The sequence below is a fragment of the Tribolium castaneum genome, chromosome 8 (genome assembly GCF_031307605.1).
Source record: "Tribolium castaneum strain GA2 chromosome 8, icTriCast1.1, whole genome shotgun sequence".
Taxonomy (NCBI): Eukaryota; Metazoa; Arthropoda; class Insecta; order Coleoptera; family Tenebrionidae; genus Tribolium; species Tribolium castaneum.
Window position 1 is genome coordinate 2,284,286 of NC_087401.1, and position 20,382 is coordinate 2,304,667.

Consider the following 20,382-nt stretch of genomic DNA (forward strand, 5'->3'; position numbering starts at 1 on the left):
AATACTAATAGTACTAAATTTGCTTATATGCAAACTATAAATAATCTTTAACAAAAATTTGTTTTAAAATAAAATGTTTGAAAAACCGAAATTAAACTAAATTAATTGGGTCTAACACTTTAGTAGAGGAAAAAGGAGTAGACATAAAAGTCACCAAAGTCTTCAGAGTTGTTTTTAGTACTAAATTTGCTTATATGCAAGCGCTTAATTCAGCTTTAATTTTAGTAGAAAGATCAAAATTGATAGGAGTAACTGTTTTCGGGATATAAGCAAGAAACCAAAAAACTGTTACGTTAATTAAGCGCTTGCATATAAGCAAATTTAGTACTAAAAACAACTCTGAAGACTTTGGTGACTTTATGTCTTCTTTTTCCTCTACTAAAGTGTAAGACCCAATTAATTTAGTTAAATATCGGTTTTTCAAACATTTTATTTTAAAGCAAATTTTTGTTAAAGATTATTTATATCCAACTCTATAACTCGCTTATGGTTGGTCCTACAAGAAAAATGCAAATAACGATTTTGTAGGAAATTTTATCAGCTTTAATTTTGAAAGAAAGATAAAAATTGATAGGAGTAACAGTTTTCGAGATATAAGCAAAAAACCAATAAGAAAACTGTAACTGTTACTGAACAAAAATGTAATTCAGTTTTCAATATTTGAGACGAAGACGAAAATGCAGCATTTAAAATCGACTCTGAAGACTTCAGTGACTTTTATGTCACCTCCTTTTTCTTCTAATAAAGTATTGGACCCATTAAATTAAGTGTATTTTAAATCACAAGACATTTTCTGTTAAAGCAATTTTTTTTTAAATATTAATTATTTACAAACTTATATCTCGCTTATGGTTAGTCCTACATGAAAAATGCAAATAATTATTTTGTAGGAAATTTTATCAGCTTTAATTTTAGTAAAAAGATAAAAATTGATAGGAGTAACTGTTTTCGAGATATAAGCAAGAAACCAAAAAACTGTTACCTTAATTAAGGGCTTACATATAAGCAAATTTAGTACTAAAAACAACTCTGAAGACTTTGGTGACTTTTATGTCACCTCCTTTTTTTTCTAATAAAGTATTGGACCTATTAAATTAAGTGTATTTTAAATCACAAGACATTTTCTGTTAAAGCACTTTTTCTTTAAATATTAATTATTTTCAAACTTATATCTCGCTTATGGTTAGTTGTACATAAAAAATGCAAATAATTATTTTGTAGGAAATTTTATCAGCTTTAATTTTAGTAAAAAGATAAAAATTGATAGGAGTAACTGTTTTCGAGATATAAGCAAGAAACCAAAAAACTGTTACCTTAATTAAGGGCTTACATATAAGCAAATTTAGTACTAAAAACAACTCTGAAGACTTTGGTGACTTTTATGTCACCTCCTTTTTTTTCTAATAAAGTATTGGACCTATTAAATTAAGTGTATTTTAAATCACAAGACATTTTCTGTTAAAGCACTTTTTCTTTAAATATTAATTATTTTCAAACTTATATCTCACTTATGGTTAGTTGTACATAAAAAATGCAAATAACTATTTTGTAGGAAATTTTATCAGCTTTAATTTTAGTAATTTAAAATAAGCTCTATTTGCCTAAACTGATACGTAATTAGATATTTATGTATGGATACGAAGTTTTCAGTTTCTTTGACGTGAAATTTCTTGTTGCAAAAGGTAATACTTTGCTTTAAAACAACGCTTTATATGGTAATATGTGGTTTTGCATCTGCCCCATAAAAGTTCATTAGTTTCGAATCATAATTTCGTTTGAAATAAACAGTGCTGGTCAAAACTATAACGTAAATTATTTCTTTGAGACGAAATTTAAAGTTTTCATTAAGTTTTATACAAGTTTACTCTATTCTAAGTAAAGGAGTAATCAGGATAAATTGCTTTTATCTAGAGTAATATATAATTTGCAGTTTTCAGCCAGAATAAGACGTTTTTAATCTTTTTAATGTAAGTTTTCGTGTTCAAAACAAAGGATCGTCTAAAATAAGCAGTTTTTGTCCAGACTGAAACGTAATTCGAATTTCTGTGCCTAAATAAGGGGTTTTCAGTTTCTTTGATGTAAGGTTTCTTGTTTGTAACAATGAATTAACAAAAATAATTGGTTTTTATCCAAACTGTGGCATGAATCAGCTTTAAGACTATAACGCAAATCTTTTGTTTTGTGCTAAAATAAGACGTTTTTAGTCAGTTTGATATAAGCTTTCTTGTTCAAAGCAAAATATTGTCGAAAATCAACCGTTTTTGTCTAAACTGAAACAAAATTCGGTGGTTTGTGTCCGAATACAAAGTTTTCAGATTCTTTAATGTTAGGTTTGCTGCTTCTAACAAAGAATCAACGAAAATATTTTGTTTTAATACAAACTGCAATATAAAATGTCTTTATAGGACAAAACATGATATTTGGCATCTGTTTATTAAAAATTAATCGTTTGGAAGCATAGAATCATTCCAAATAAGCTATTCTCGTCGAAACTATAATGTAATTAGTATTTTGTGCTAGAATACAGCGTTTTTGTTAGATTTATTAACAATTTTGTCTATTTTAAGCAATGAAACGAATAGGATTAGCTGCCTTTATCCAAAGTGATACATAAATTGCTCTTTTATGCCAGATTAATACGTTTTTAGTCTGTTCGATGTAAGTTTTCTTGTTCAAAGCAAAAGTTATAATCGGTCTTTAATAATAATAATATTAATAATAATAATAATAATAATAATAATAATAATAATAATAATAATAATAATAATAATAATAGTAATAATAATAATAAAAATAATAGTAATAATAATAATAATAATAAAAATAAAAATAATAGTAGTAGTAAAAGTAAGCTTAGTTTTCTAAGCCAAAATGAAGCTTATTTTGTGTTATATGAGCGTTTTCTCATTTCTATGCAAAAGATCATGTGTGATCTGTGTTTTAAGTTGTGTCAGAATACGACGTTTTCTGTCTGTTTAATATAAGTTTTTAATAATAATAATAATAATAATAATAATAATAATAATAATAATAATAATAATAATAACAATAATAATAATAATAATAATAATAATAATAATAATAGTAATAGTAACAAAAGTAATAATAATAATAATACTTTTAAAAAGGAAAAATGGAGCTTATTTTGTGTGTTACATGAGCGTTTTCTCATTTTTATGCAAAAGATCATGTGTGATCTGTGTTTTTAGGCAATCTAAGCCATTTTATAGTTTTTAATATTTAACAAAAATTTGCTTTAAAATAAAATGTTTGAAAAACCGAAATTAAACTAAATTAATTTTGTCTAACACTTTAGTAGAGGAAAAGGGAGGAGACATAAAAGTCACTAAAGTCTTAAAGTTGTCTTTAGTCGTCATATTAATAACAATAACATTTATAATAACAATACTAGTAGTACTAAATTTGCTTATATGCAAGCGCTTAATTAAGGTAACAGTTTTTTTGTTTTTTGCCTATATCTCGAAAACAGTTACTCCTATCAATTTTTACTTTTTCACCAAAATTAAAGGTGATAAAATTTCCTACAAAATAGTTATTTGCATTTTTCATGTAGAACTAACCATAAGCGAGATATAAGTTTGAAAATAATTATTAATTAAAAAAAAGTGTTTTAACAGAAAATGTCTTGTGATTTAAAATACACTTAATTTGTTGGGTCCAATACTTTATTAGAAGAAAAAGGAGGTGACATAAAAGTTACTGAAGTCTTCAGAGTCGTTTTTAAATGCTGCATTTTTGACTTCGTCTCAAACATTGAAAACTGAATTACATTTTTGTTCAGTAACAGTTACAGTTTTCTTATTGGTTTTTTGCTTATATCTCGAAAACAGTTACTCCTATCAAATTTTATCTTTCTTTCAAAATTAAAGCTGATAAAATTTCTAACAAAATAGTTATTTACATTTTTCTTGTAGGACCAAGCATAAACGAGTTATAGAGTTGGATATAAATAATATTTAACAAAAATTTGCTTTAAAATAAAATGCTTGAAAAACCGGAATTAAACTAAATTAATTGTGTCTAACACTTTAGTAGAGGAAAAAGGAGAAGACATAAAAGTCACTAAATGTTTCAGAGTCGTCTTTAGTCGTCATATTAATAACAATAACATTAATAATAATAATACTAATAGTACTAAATTTGCTTATATGCAAACGCTTAATTAACGTAACATTTTTTTGGTTTCTTGCTTATATCTCGAAAACAGTTACTCCTATCAATTTTTATCTTTTTTTCAAAATTAAAGCTAATAAAATTTCCTACAAAATAGTTATTTGCATTTTTTTGTAGAACCAACCATAAGCGAGTTATAGAGTTGGACATAAATAATATTTAACAAAAATTTGCTTTAAAATAAAATGTTTGAAAAACCGAAATTAAACTAAATTAATTGAGTCTAACACTTTAGTAGAGGAAAAAGAAAAAGACATAAAAGTCACTAAAGGTTTCAGAGTTGTTTTTAGTTGTCATATTAATAACAATAACATTAATAATAACAATACTAATAGTACTAAATTTGCTTATATGCAAACGCTTAATTAAGGTAACAGTGTTTTGGTTTCTTGCTTATGTCTCGAAAACAGTTACTCCTATCAATTTTTATCTTTTTACTAAAATTCAAGCTGATAAAATTTCCTACAAAATAGTCATTTGCATTTTTCATGTAGGACTAACCATAAGCGAGATATATGATTGAAAATAATTAATATTTAAAAAAAAAGTGCTTTAACAGAAAATGTCTTGTGATTTAAAATACACTTAATTTATTGGGTCCAATACTTTATTAGAAGAAAAAGGAAGTGACATAAAAGTCACTGAAGTCTTCAGAGTCGTTTTTAAATGCTGCTGTTTCGTCTTCGTCTCAAACATTGAAAACCGGATTACATTTTTGTTCAGTAACAGTCAGAGTTTTCTTATTGGTTTTTTGCTTATATCTCGAAAACAGTTACTCCTATCAATTTTTATCTTTCTTCCAAAATTAAAGCTGATAAAATTTCCAACAAAATAGTTATTTGCATTTTTCTTGTAGGACCAACCATAAGCGAGTTATAGAGTTGGATATAAATAATATTTAACAAAAATTTGCTTTAAAATAAAATGTTTGAAAAACTGAAATTAAACTAATTTAACTGTGTCTAACACTTTAGTTGAGGTAAAAGAAGAAGACATAAAAGTCACTAAAGATTTCAAAGTTGTCTTTAATCGTCATATTAATAACAATAACATTAATAATAATAATACTAATAGTACTAAATTTGCTTATATGCAAACGCTTAATTAAGGTAACAGTGTTTTGGTTTCTTGCTCATATCTCGAAAACAGTTACTCCTATCAATTTTTATCTTTTTACTAAAATTCAAGCTGATAAAATTTCCTACAAAATAGTTATTTGCATTTTTTGTGTAGGACTAACCATAAGCGAGATATAAGATTGAAAATAATTAATATTTAAAAAAGAAGTGCTTTAACAGAAAATGTCTTGTGATTTAAAATACACTTAATTTATTAGGTCCAATACTTTATTAAAAAAAAGGGGGTGACATATAAGTCACTGAAGTCTTCAGAGTCGATTTTAAATGCTGCATTTTCGTCTTCGTCTCAAACATTGAAAACTGAATTACATTTTTGTTCTGAAACGGTAACAGTTTTTACTTTGGTTTTTTGCTTATATCTCGAAAACAGTTACTCCTATCAATTTTTATCTTTCTTTCAAAATTAAAGCTGATAACATTTCCTACAAAATAGTTATTTGCATTTTTCTTGTAGGACCAACCATAAGCGAGTTATAAAGTTGGATATAAATAATATTTAACAAAAACTTGCTTAAAAATAAAATGTTTGAAATACTGAAATCAAACTAAATTAATTGTGTCTAACACTTTAGTAGAGAATAAAGAAAAAGACATAAAAGTCACCAAAGTCTTCAGAATCGTTTTTAGTCGTCATATTAATAACAATAACATTAATAATAATAATACTAATAGTACTAAATCTGCTTATATGCAAGCGCTTTATTAAGGTAACAGTTTTTTGGTTTCTTGCTTATATCTCGAAAACAGTTACTCCTATGAATTTTTGTCTTTCTTTCAAAATTAATGCTGATAAAATATTCTACAAAATAGTTATTTGCATTTTTCTTGTAGGACCAACCATAAGCGAGTTATAGAGTTGGATATAAATATTATTTAACAAAAATTTGCTTTAAAATAAAATGTTTGAAAAACTGAAATTAAACTAATTTAACTGTGTCTAACACTTTAGTAGAGAAAAAAGGAAAAGACATAAAAGTCACTAAAGGTTTCAGAGTTGTCTTTAGTTGTCATATTAATAACAATGACATTAATAATAATAATACTAATAGTACTAAATTTGCTTATATGCAAACGCTTAATTAAGGTAACAGTGTTTTGGTTTCTTGCTTATATCTCGAAAACAGTTACTCCAATCAATTTTTATCTTTTTACTAAAATTCAAGCTGATAAAATTTCCTACAAAATAGTTATTTGCATTTTTCATGTAGGACTAACCATAAGCGAGATATATGATTGAAAATAGTTAATATTTAAAAAAAAAGTGCTTTAACAGAAAATGTCTTGTGATTTAAAATACACTTAATTTATTGGGTCCAATACTTTATTAGAAGAAAAAGGAAGTGACATAAAAGTCACTGAAGTCTTCAGAGTCGTTTTTAAATGCTGCAGTTTCGTCTTCGTCTCAAACATTGAAAACCGAATTACATTTTTGTTCAGTAACAGTCACAGTTTTCTTATTGGTTTTTTGCTTATATCTCGAAAACAGTTACTCCTATCAATTTTTATCTTTTTTTCAAAATTAAAGCTGATAAAATTTCCTACAAAATAGTTATTTGCATTTTTCTTGTAGAACCAACCATAAGCGAGTTATAGAGTTGGATATAAATAATATTTAACAAAAATTTGCTTTAAAATAAAATGTTTGAAAAACTGAAATTAAACTAATTTAATTGTGTCTAACACTTTAGTAGAGGAAAAAGAAGAAGACATAAAAGTCACTAAAGGTTTCAAAGTTGTCTTTAATCGTAATATTAATAACAATAACATTAATAATAATAATACTAATAGTACTAAATTTGCTTATATGCAAACGCTTAATTAAGGTAACAGTGTTTTGGTTTCTTGCTTATATCTCGAAAACAGTTACTCCTATCAATTTTTATCTTTTTACTAAAATTAAAGCTGATAAAATTTCCTACAAAATAGTTAATTGCATTTTTAATGTAGGACTAACCATAAGCGAGATATAAGTTTGAAAATAATTAAAATTTAAAAAAAAGTGCTTCAACAGAAAATGTCTTGTGATTTAAAATACACTTAATTTATTGGGTCCAATACTTTATTAGAAGAAAAAAGAGGTGACAGAAAGGTCACTGAAGTCTTTAGAGTCGTTTGTAAATGCTGCATTTTCGTCTTCGTCTCAAACATTGAAAACTGAATTACATTTTTGTTCAGTAACTGTTACAGTTTTCTTATTGGTTTTTTGCTTATATCTCGAAAACAGTTACTCCTATAAATTTTTATCTTTCTTTTAAAATTAAAGCTGATAAAGCTTCCTACAAAATAGTTGTTTGCATTTTTCTTGTAGGACCAACCATAAGCGAGTTATAGAGTTGGATATAAATAATATTTAACAAAAATTTGCTTTAAATAAAATGTTTGAAAAACCGAAATTAAACTAAATTAATTGAGTTTAACACTTTAGTAGAGAAAAAAGAAAAAGACATAAAAGTCACCAAAGTCTTCAGAATCGTTTTTAGTCGTCATATTAATAACAATAACATTATTAATAATAATACTAATAGTACTAAATCTGCTTATATGCAAGCGCTTTATTAAGGTAACAGTTTTTTGGTTTCTTGCTTATATCTCGAAAACAGTTACTCCTATCAATTTTTATCTTTTTTTCAAAATTAAAGCTGATAAAATTTCCTACAAAATAGTTATTTGCATTTTACTTGTAGGACCAACCATAAGCGAGTTATAGAGTTGGATATAAATAATATTTAACAAAAATTTGCTTTAAAATAAAATGTTTGAAAAACTGAAATTAAACTAATTTAATTGTGTCTAACACTTTAGTAGAGGAAAAAGAAGAAGACATAAAAGTCACTAAAGGTTTTAAAGTTGTCTTTAATCGTCATATTAATAACAATAACATTAATAATAATAATACTAATAGTACTAAATTTGCTAATATGCAAACGCTTAATTAAGGTAACAGTGTTTTGGTTTCTTGCTCATATCTCGAAAACAGTTACTCCTATCAACTTTTATCTTTTTACTAAAATTCAAGCTGATAAAATTTCCTACAAAATAATTATTTGCATTTTTTATGTAGGACTAACCATAAGCGAGATATAAGATTGAAAATAATTAATATTTAAAAAAGAAGTGCTTTAACAGAAAATGTTTTGTGATTTAAAATACACTTAATTTATTAGGTCCAATACTTTATTAGAAAAAAAGGGGGTGACATATAAGTCACTGAAGTCTTCAGAGTCGATTTTAAATGCTGCATTTTCGCCTTCGTCTCAAACATTGAAAACTGAATTACATTTTTGTTCTGAAACGGTAACAGTTTTTACATTGGTTTTTTGCTTATATCTCGAAAACAGTTACTCCTATCAATTTTTATCTTTCTTTCAAAATTAAAGCTGATAACATTTCCTACAAAATAGTTATTTGCATTTTTCTTGTAGGACCAACCATAAGCGAGTTATAAAGTTGGATATAAATAATATTTAACAAAAACTTGCTTAAAAATAAAATGTTTGAAATACTGAAATTAAACTAAATTAATTGTGTCTAACACTTTAGTTGAGAAAAAAGAAAAAGACATAAGTCACCAAAGTCTTCAAAATCGTTTTTAGTCGTCATATTAATAACAATAACATTAACAATAATAATACTAATAGTACTAAATCTGCTTATATGCAAGCGCTTTATTAAGGTAACAGTTTTTTGGTTTCTTGCTTATATCTCGAAAACAGTTACTCCTATGAATTTTTGTCTTTTTTTCAAAATTAAAGCTGATAAAATTTCCTACAAAATAGTTATTTGCATTTTTCTTGTAGGACCAACCATAAGCGAGTTATAGAGTTGGATATAAATAATTTTTAACAAAAATTTGCTTTAAAATAAAATGTTTGAAAAACTGAAATTAAACTAATTTAATTGTGTCTAACACTTTAGTAGAGGAAAAAGGAAAAGACATAAAAGTCACTAAAGGTTTCAGAGTTGTCTTTAGTTGTCATATTAATAACAATAACATTAATAATAATAATACTAATAGTACTAAATTTGCTTATATGCAAACGCTTAATTAAGGTAACAGTGTTTTGGTTTCTTGCTTATATCTCGAAAACAGTTACTCCTATCAATTTTTATCTTTTTACTAAAATTCAAGCTGATAAAATTTCCTACAAAATAGTTATTTGCATTTTTTGTGTAGGACTAACCATAAGCAAGATATAAGATTGAAAATAATTAATATTTAAAAAAGAAGTGCTTTAACAGAAAATGTCTTGTGATTTAAAATACACTTAATTTATTAGGTCCAATACTTTATTAAAAAAAAGGGGGTGACATATAAGTCACTGAAGTCTTCAGAGTCGATTTTAAATGCTGCATTTTCGTCTTCATCTCAAACATTGAAAACTGAATTACATTTTTGTTCTGAAACGGTAACAGTTTTTACTTTGGTTTTTTGCTTATATCTCGAAAACAGTTACTCCTATCAATTTTTATCTTTCTTTCAAAATTAAAGCTGATAACATTTCCTACAAAATAGTTATTTGCATTTTTCTTGTAGGACCAACCATAAGCGAGTTATAAAGTTGGATATAAATAATATTTAACAAAAACTTGCTTAAAAATAAAATGTTTGAAATACTGAAATCAAACTAAATTAATTGTGTCTAACACTTTAGTAGAGAATAAAGAAAAAGACATAAAAGTCACCAAAGTCTTCAGAATCGTTTTTAGTCGTCATATTAATAACAATAACATTAATAATAATAATACTAATAGTACTAAATCTGCTTATATGCAAGCGCTTTATTAAGGTAACAGTTTTTTGGTTTCTTGCTTATATCTCGAAAACAGTTACTCCTATGAATTTTTGTCTTTCTTTCAAAATTAATGCTGATAAAATATTCTACAAAATAGTTATTTGCATTTTTCTTGTAGGACCAACCATAAGCGAGTTATAGAGTTGGATATAAATATTATTTAACAAAAATTTGCTTTAAAATAAAATGTTTGAAAAACTGAAATTAAACTAATTTAACTGTGTCTAACACTTTAGTAGAGAAAAAAGGAAAAGACATAAAAGTCACTAAAGGTTTCAGAGTTGTCTTTAGTTGTCATATTAATAACAATGACATTAATAATAATAATACTAATAGTACTAAATTTGCTTATATGCAAACGCTTAATTAAGGTAACAGTGTTTTGGTTTCTTGCTTATATCTCGAAAACAGTTACTCCAATCAATTTTTATCTTTTTACTAAAATTCAAGCTGATAAAATTTCCTACAAAATAGTTATTTGCATTTTTCATGTAGGACTAACCATAAGCGAGATATATGATTGAAAATAGTTAATATTTAAAAAAAAAGTGCTTTAACAGAAAATGTCTTGTGATTTAAAATACACTTAATTTATTGGGTCCAATACTTTATTAGAAGAAAAAGGAAGTGACATAAAAGTCACTGAAGTCTTCAGAGTCGTTTTTAAATGCTGCAGTTTCGTCTTCGTCTCAAACATTGAAAACTGAATTACATTTTTGTTCTGAAACGGTAACAGTTTTTACATTGGTTTTTTGCTTATATCTCGAAAACAGTTACTCCTATCAATTTTTATCTTTCTTTCAAAATTAAAGCTGATAACTATTCCTACAAAATAGTTATTTGCATTTTTCTTGTAGGACCAACCATAAGCGAGTTATAAAGTTGGATATAAATAATATTTAACAAAAACTTGCTTAAAAATAAAATGTTTGAAATACTGAAATTAAACTAAATTAATTGTGTCTAACACTTTAGTTGAGAAAAAAGAAAAAGACATAAGTCACCAAAGTCTTCAAAATCGTTTTTAGTCGTCATATTAATAACAATAACATTAACAATAATAATACTAATAGTACTAAATCTGCTTATATGCAAGCGCTTTATTAAGGTAACAGTTTTTTGGTTTCTTGCTTATATCTCGAAAACAGTTACTCCTATGAATTTTTGTCTTTTTTTCAAAATTAAAGCTGATAAAATTTCCTACAAAATAGTTATTTGCATTTTTCTTGTAGAACCAACTATAAGCGAGTTATAGAGTTGGATATAAATAATATTTAACAAAAATTTGCTTTAAAATAAAATGTTTGAAAAACTGAAATTAAACTAATTTAATTGTGTCTAACACTTTAGTAGAGGAAAAAGAAGAAGACATAAAAGTCACTAAAGGTTTCAAAGTTGTCTTTAATCGTAATATTAATAACAATAACATTAATAATAATAATACTAATAGTACTAAATTTGCTTATATGCAAACGCTTAATTAAGGTAACAGTGTTTTGGTTTCTTGCTTATATCTCGAAAACAGTTACTCCTATCAATTTTTATCTTTTTACTAAAATTAAAGCTGATAAAATTTCCTACAAAATAGTTAATTGCATTTTTAATGTAGGACTAACCATAAGCGAGATATAAGTTTGAAAATAATTAAAATTTAAAAAAAAGTGCTTCAACAGAAAATGTCTTGTGATTTAAAATACACTTAATTTATTGGGTCCAATACTTTATTAGAAGAAAAAAGAGGTGACAGAAAGGTCACTGAAGTCTTTAGGGTCGTTTGTAAATGCTGCATTTTCGTCTTCGTCTCAAACATTGAAAACTGAATTACATTTTTGTTCAGTAACTGTTACAGTTTTCTTATTGGTTTTTTGCTTATATCTCGAAAACAGTTACTCCTATAAATTTTTATCTTTCTTTTAAAATTAAAGCTGATAAAGCTTCCTACAAAATAGTTGTTTGCATTTTTCTTGTAGGACCAACCATAAGCGAGTTATAGAGTTGGATATAAATAATATTTAACAAAAATTTGCTTTAAATAAAATGTTTGAAAAACCGAAATTAAACTAAATTAATTGAGTCTAACACTTTAGTAGAGAAAAAAGAAAAAGACATAAAAGTCACCAAAGTCTTCAGAATCGTTTTTAGTCGTCATATTAATAACAATAACATTATTAATAATAATACTAATAGTACTAAATCTGCTTATATGCAAGCGCTTTATTAAGGTAACAGTTTTTTGGTTTCTTGCTTATATCTCGAAAACAGTTACTCCTATCAATTTTTATCTTTTTTCAAAATTAAAGCTGATAAAATTTCCTACAAAATAGTTATTTGCATTTTACTTGTAGGACCAACCATAAGCGAGTTATAGAGTTGGATATAAATAATATTTAACAAAAATTTGCTTTAAAATAAAATGTTTGAAAAACTGAAATTAAACTAATTTAATTGTGTCTAACACTTTAGTAGAGGAAAAAGAAGAAGACATAAAAGTCACTAAAGGTTTCAAAATTGTCTTTAATCGTCATATTAATAACAATAACATTAATAATAATAATACTAATAGTACTAAATTTGCTAATATGCAAACGCTTAATTAAGGTAACAGTGTTTTGGTTTCTTGCTCATATCTCGAAAACAGTTACTCCTATCAACTTTTATCTTTTTACTAAAATTCAAGCTGATAAAATTTCCTACAAAATAATTATTTGCATTTTTTATGTAGGACTAACCATAAGCGAGATATAAGATTGAAAATAATTAATATTTAAAAAAGAAGTGCTTTAACAGAAAATGTCTTGTGATTTAAAATACACTTAATTTATTAGGTCCAATACTTTATTAGAAAAAAAGGGGGTGACATATAAGTCACTGAAGTCTTCAGAGTCGATTTTAAATACTGCATTTTCGTCTTCGTCTCAAACATTGAAAACTGAATTACATTTTTGTTCTGAAACGGTAACAGTTTTTACATTGGTTTTTTGCTTATATCTCGAAAACAGTTACTCCTATCAATTTTTATCTTTCTTTCAAAATTAAAGCTGATAACTATTCCTACAAAATAGTTATTTGCATTTTTCTTGTAGGACCAACCATAAGCGAGTTATAAAGTTGGATATAAATAATATTTAACAAAAACTTGCTTAAAAATAAAATGTTTGAAATACTGAAATTAAACTAAATTAATTGTGTCTAACACTTTAGTTGAGAAAAAAGAAAAAGACATAAGTCTTCAAAATCGTTTTTAGTCGTCATATTAATAACAATAACATTAACAATAATAATACTAATAGTACTAAATCTGCTTATATGCAAGCGCTTTATTAAGGTAACAGTTTTTTGGTTTCTTGCTTATATCTCGAAAACAGTTACTCCTATGAATTTTTGTCTTTTTTTCAAAATTAAAGCTGATAAAATTTCCTACAAAATAGTTATTTGCATTTTTCTTGTAGGACCAACCATAAGCGAGTTATAGAGTTGGATATAAATAATTTTTAACAAAAATTTGCTTTAAAATAAAATGTTTGAAAAACTGAAATTAAACTAATTTAATTGTGTCTAACACTTTAGTAGAGGAAAAAGGAAAAGACATAAAAGTCACTAAAGGTTTCAGAGTTGTCTTTAGTTGTCATATTAATAACAATAACATTAATAATAATAATACTAATAGTACTAAATTTGCTTATATGCAAACGCTTAATTAAGGTAACAGTGTTTTGGTTTCTTGCTTATATCTCGAAAACAGTTACTCCTATCAATTTTTATCTTTTTACTAAAATTCAAGCTGATAAAATTTCCTATAAAATAGTTATTTGCATTTTTCATGTAGGACTAACCATAAGCGAGATATATGATTGAAAATAATTAATATTTAAAAAAAAGTGCTTTAACAGAAAATGTCTTGTGATTTAAAATACACTTAATTTATTGGGTCCAATACTTTATTAGAAGAAAAAGGAAGTGACATAAAAGTCACTGAAGTCTTCAGAGTCGTTTTTAAATGCTGCAGTTTCGTCTTCGTCTCAAACATTGAAAACTGAATTACATTTTTGTTCAGTAACAGTCACAGTTTTCTTATTGGTTTTTTGCTTATATCTCGAAAACAGTTACTCCTATCAATTTTTATCTTTCTGTCAAAATTAAAGCTGATAAAATTTCCTACAAAATAAATATTTGCATTTTTCTTGTAGGACCAACCATAAGCGAGTTATAGAGTTGGATATAAATAATATTTAACAAAAATTTGCTTTAAAATAAAATGTTTGAAAAACTGAAATTAAACTAATTTAATTGTGTCTAACACTTTAGTAGAGGAAAAAGAAGAAGACATAAAAGTCACTAAAGGTTTCAAAGTTGTCTTTAATCGTCATATTAATAACAATAACATTAATAATAATAATACTAATAGTACTAAATTTGCTTATATGCAAACGCTTAATTAAGGTAACAGTGTTTTGGTTTCTTGCTCATATCTCGAAAACAGTTACTCCTATCAATTTTTATTTTTCTTTCAAAATTAAAGCTGATAACATTTCCTACAAAATAGTTATTTGCATTTTTCTTGTGGGACCAACCATAAGCGAGTTATAAAGTTGGATATAAATAATATTTAACAAAAACTTGCTTAAAAATAAAAACAAATTAGCAATTGCAATAGCAAATAACTATTGTTATGAATGGGTCCAATACTTTATTAGAAGAAAAAGGAGGTGACATAAAAGTCACCAAAGTTTTCAGAGTTGTTTTTAGTACTAAATTTGCTTATATGTAAGCCCTTAATTAAGGTAACAGTTTTTTGGTTTCTTGCATATATCTCGAAAACAGTTACTCCTATCAATTTTTATCTTTTCACTAAAATTAAAGCTGATAAAATTTCCTACAAAATAGTTATTTGCATTTTTTATGTAGGACTAACCATAAGCGAGATATAAGTTTGTAAGTCGTCATATTAATAACAATAACATTAATAATAATAATACTAATATTACTAAATTTGCATATATGCAAGCGCTTAATTAAGATAACAGTTTCTTGCTTATATCTCGAAAACAGTTACTCCTATCAATTTTTATCTTTTCACTAAAATTAAAGCTGATAAAATTTCCTACAAAATAGTTAATTGCATTTTTTTTGTAAGACCAACCATAAGCGAGTTATAGAGACGACTAAAAACGACTCTCAAGACTTTGGTGACTTTTATGTTTTCTCCTTTTTCCTATACTAAAGTGTTAGACTCAATTTATTTAGTTTAATTTCGGATTTTCAAACATTTTATTTTAAAGCAAATTTTTGTTAATGATTATTTATATCCAACACTATAACTCGCTTATGGTTGGTTTTACAAAAAAAATGCAAATAACTATTTTGTAGCAAATTTTATCAGCTTTAATTTTGAAAGAAAGATAAAAATTGATAAGAGTAATTGTTTTCGAGATATAAGCAAAAAACCAAAGTGAAAACTGTTACAGTTACTGAACAAAAATGTAATTCAGTTTTCAATGTTTGAGACGAAGACGAAAATGCAGCATTTAAAAACGACTCTTAAAACTTCAGTGACTTTTATGTCTCCTCCCTTTTCTTCTAATAAAGTATTGGACCCAATAAATTAAGTGTATTATAAAGCACAAGACATTTTCTTTCAAACACTTTTTTTTTAAATATTAATTATTTTCAAACTTATATCTCGCTTATGGTTAGTCCTACATAAAAAATGCAAATAACTATTTTGTAGGAAATTTTATCAGCTTTAATTTTTGTAAAAAGATAAAAATTGATAGGAGTAACTGTTTTCGAGATATAAGCAAGAAACCAAAACACTGTTACCTTAATTAAGCGTTTGCATATAAGCAAATTTAGTACTATTAGTATTATTATCATTAATGTTATTGTTATTAATATGACGACTAAAGACGACTCTGAAACCTTTAGTGACTTTTGTCTTTTTCTTTTTCCTCTACTAAAGTGTTAGACACAATTAAATTAGTTAAATTTCAGTTTTTCAAACATTTTATTTTAAAGCAAATTTTTGTTGAAGATTATTTATATCCAACTCTATAACTCGCTTATGGTTGGTCCTACATGAAAAATGCAAATACCGATTTTGTAGGAAATTTTATCAGCTTTAATTTTGAGATAAAGATAAAAATTGATAGGAGTAACAGTTTTTGAGATATAAGCAAAAAACCAATAAGAAAACTGTAACTGTTACTGAACAAAAATGTAATTCAGTTTTCAATGTTTGAGACGAAGACGAAAATGCAGCATTTAAAATCGACTCTGAAGACTTCAGTGACTTTTATGTCACCTCCTTTTTCTTCTAATAAACTATTGGACCCAATAAATTAAGTGTATTTTAAATCCGAAGACATTTTCTGTTAAAACACTTTTTTTTTAAATATTAATTATTTTCAAACTTATATCTCGCTTATGGTTAGTCCTACAAGAAAAATGCAAATAACTATTTTGTAGGAAATTTTATCAGCTTGAATTTTAGTAAAAAGATAAAAATTGATAGGAGTAACTGTTTTCGAGACATAAGCAAGAAACCAAAACACTGTTACCTTAATTAAGCGTTTGCATATAAGCAAATTTAGTACTATTAGTATTATTATTATTAATGTTATTGTTATTAATATGACAACTAAAGACAACTCTGAAACCTTTAGTGACTTTTATGTCTTTTTCTTTTTCCTCTACTAAAGTGTTAGACTCAATTAATTTAGTTTAATTTCGGTTTTTCAAACATTTTATTTTAAAGCAAATTATTGTTAAATATTATTTATATCCAACTCTATAACTCGCTTATGGTTGGTCCTACAAAAAAATGCAAATAACTATTTTGTAGGAAATTTTATTAGCTTTAATTTTGAAAAAAAGATAAAAATTGATAGGAGTAACTGTTTTCGAGATATAAGCAAGAAACCAAAAAAATGTTACGTTAATTAAGCGTTTGCATATAAGCAAATTTAGTACTATTAGTATTATTATTATTAATGTTATTGTTATTAATATGACGACTAAAGACGACTCTGAAACATTTAGTGACTTTTATGTCTTCTCCTTTTTCCTCTACTAAAGTGTTAGACACAATTAATTTAGTTTAATTCCGGTTTTTCAAGCATTTTATTTTAAAGCAAATTTTTGTTAAATATTATTTATATCCAACTCTATAACTCGTTTATGCTTGGTCCTACAAGAAAAATGTAAATAACTATTTTGTTGGAAATTTTATCAGCTTTAATTTTGAAAGAAAGATAAAATTTGATAGGAGTAACTGTTTTCGAGATATAAGCAAAAACCAATAAGAAAACTGTAACTGTTACTGAACAAAAATGTAATTCAGTTTTCAATGTTTGAGACGAAGTCAAAAATGCAGCATTTAAAAACGACTCTGAAGACTTCAGTGACTTTTATGTCACCTCCTTTTTCTTCTAATAAAGTATTGGACCCAACAAATTAAGTGTATTTTAAATCACAAGACATTTTCTGTTAAAACACTTTTTTTTAATTAATAATTATTTTCAAACTTATATCTCGCTTATGGTTAGTTCTACATGAAAAATGCAAATAACTATTTTGTAGGAAATTTTATCACCTTTAATTTTGGTGAAAAAGTAAAAATTGATAGGAGTAACTGTTTTCGAGATATAGGCAAAAAACAAAAAAACTGTTACCTTAATTAAGCGCTTGCATATAAGCAAATTTAGTACTACTAGTATTGTTATTATAAATGTTATTGTTATTAATATGACGACTAAAGACAACTTTAAGACTTTAGTGACTTTTATGTCTCCTCCTTTTTCCTCTACTAAAGTGTTAGACACAATTAATTTAGTTTAATTTCGGTTTTTCAAACATTTTATTTTAAAGCAAATTTTTGTTAAATATTAAAAACTATAAAATGGCTTAGATTGCCTAAAAACACAGATCACACATGATCTTTTGCATAAAAATGAGAAAACGCTCATGTAACACACAAAATAAGCTCCATTTTTCTTTTTTAAAAGTATTATTATTATTATTACTTTTGTTACTATTACTATTATTATTATTATTATTATTATTATTATTATTATTATTATTATTATTGTTATTATTATTATTATTATTATTATTATTATTATTATTATTATTAAAAACTTATATTAAACAGACAGAAAACGTCGTATTCTGACACAACTTAAAACACAGATCACACATGATCTTTTGCATAGAAATGAGAAAACGCTCATATAACACAAAATAAGCTTCATTTTGGCTTAGAAAACTAAGCTTACTTTTACTACTACTATTATTTTTATTTTTATTATTATTATTATTATTACTATTATTTTTATTATTATTACTACTATTATTATTATTATTATTATTATTATTATTATTATTATTATTATTATTATTATTATTATTATTATTAATATTATTATTATTAAAGACCGATTATAACTTTTGTATAGTAAATGTTTTTATACCAGTTTTAAAATGAGTTATTAATTTTAGACAATTTCTTGCCTAAAAACACAGATCACAGATGATCTCTTGCATAGAAATGAGAAAACGCTCAGATAACACAAAATAAGCTTCATTTTTGCTTAGAAAACTAAGCTTACTTTTATTTCTATTATTATTTTTATTATTATTATTATTATTATTATTATTATTATTATTATTATTATTATTATTATTATTATTATTATTATTATTATTATTGTTATTATTATTATTATTATTATTGTTATTAATATTATTATTATTAAAAACTTATATTAAACAGACAGAAAACGTCGTATTCTGACACAAAAAAACGAATTACGTTATAGACTTGACGAGAACGGCGTATATCGGACTCTTATAGGACTCATATAGGGTCAAAAATTATCAGTTTGGATTAAAACAAATTATTTTTGTTGACTCTCAGTCTGAATTGTTCATCAGTTCAAACAAAAACGGCTTACTTTAGACGATCTTTTGCTTTGAACAAGAAAACTTACATCGAACAGACTAAAAACGTATTAATCTGGCATAAAAGAGCAATTTATGTATCACTTTGGATAAAGGCAGCTAATCCTATTCGTTTCATTGCTTAAAATAGACAAAATTGTTAATAAATTTAACAAAAACGCTGTATTCTAGCACAAAATACTAATTACATTATAGTTTCGACGAGAATAGCTTATTTGGAATGATTCTATGCTTCCAAACGAGTAAATTTTTAATAAACAGATGCCAAACATCATGTTTTGTCCTATAAAGACATTTTATATTGCAGTTTGTATTAAAACAAAATATTTTCGTTGATTCTTTGTTAGAAGCAGCAAACCTAACATTAAAGAATCTGAAAACTTTGTATTCGGACACAAACCACCGAATTTTGTTTCAGTTTAGACAAAAACGGTTGATTTTCGACAATATTTTGCTTTGAACAAGAAAGCTTATATCAAACTGACTAAAAACGTCTTATTTTAGCACAAAACAAAAGATTTGCGTTATAGTCTTAAAGCTGATTCATGCCACAGTTTGGATAAAAACCAATTATTTTTGTTAATTCATTGTTATAAACAAGAAACCTTACATCAAAGAAACTGAAAACCCCTTATTTAGGCACAGAAATTCAAATTACGTTTCAGTCTGGACAAAAACTGCTTATTTTAGACGATCCTTCGTTTTGAACACGAAAACTTACATTAAAAAGATTAAAAACGTCTTATTCTGGCTGAAAACTGCAAATTATATATTACTCTAGATAAAAGCAATTTATCCTGATTACTCCTTTACTTAGAATAGAGTAAACTTGTATAAAACTTAATGAAAACTTTAAATTTCGTCTCAAAGAAATAATTTACGTTATAGTTTTGACCAGCACTGTTTATTTCAAACGAAATTATGATTCGAAACTAATGAACTTTTATGGGGCAGATGCAAAACCACATATTACCATATAAAGCGTTGTTTTAAAGCAAAGTATTACCTTTTGCAACAAGAAATTTCACGTCAAAGAAACTGAAAACATCGTATCCATGCACAAATATCGAATTACGTATCAGTTTAGGCAAATACAGCTTATTTTAAACGATTCCTTGCTATAAACAAGAAAAATTTTATCAAACATATTGAAAATGTCTTATTCTCGAAAATAAGAGCAAATTATGTATCAGTTTTAACAAAAGCGGATTACTCTGTTTGATTCTATGCTTAGAGTAGAGTAAACTACTATAAAACGTAATGAAAACTCTATATTCAAGCTCAAAAGAACAAATTAC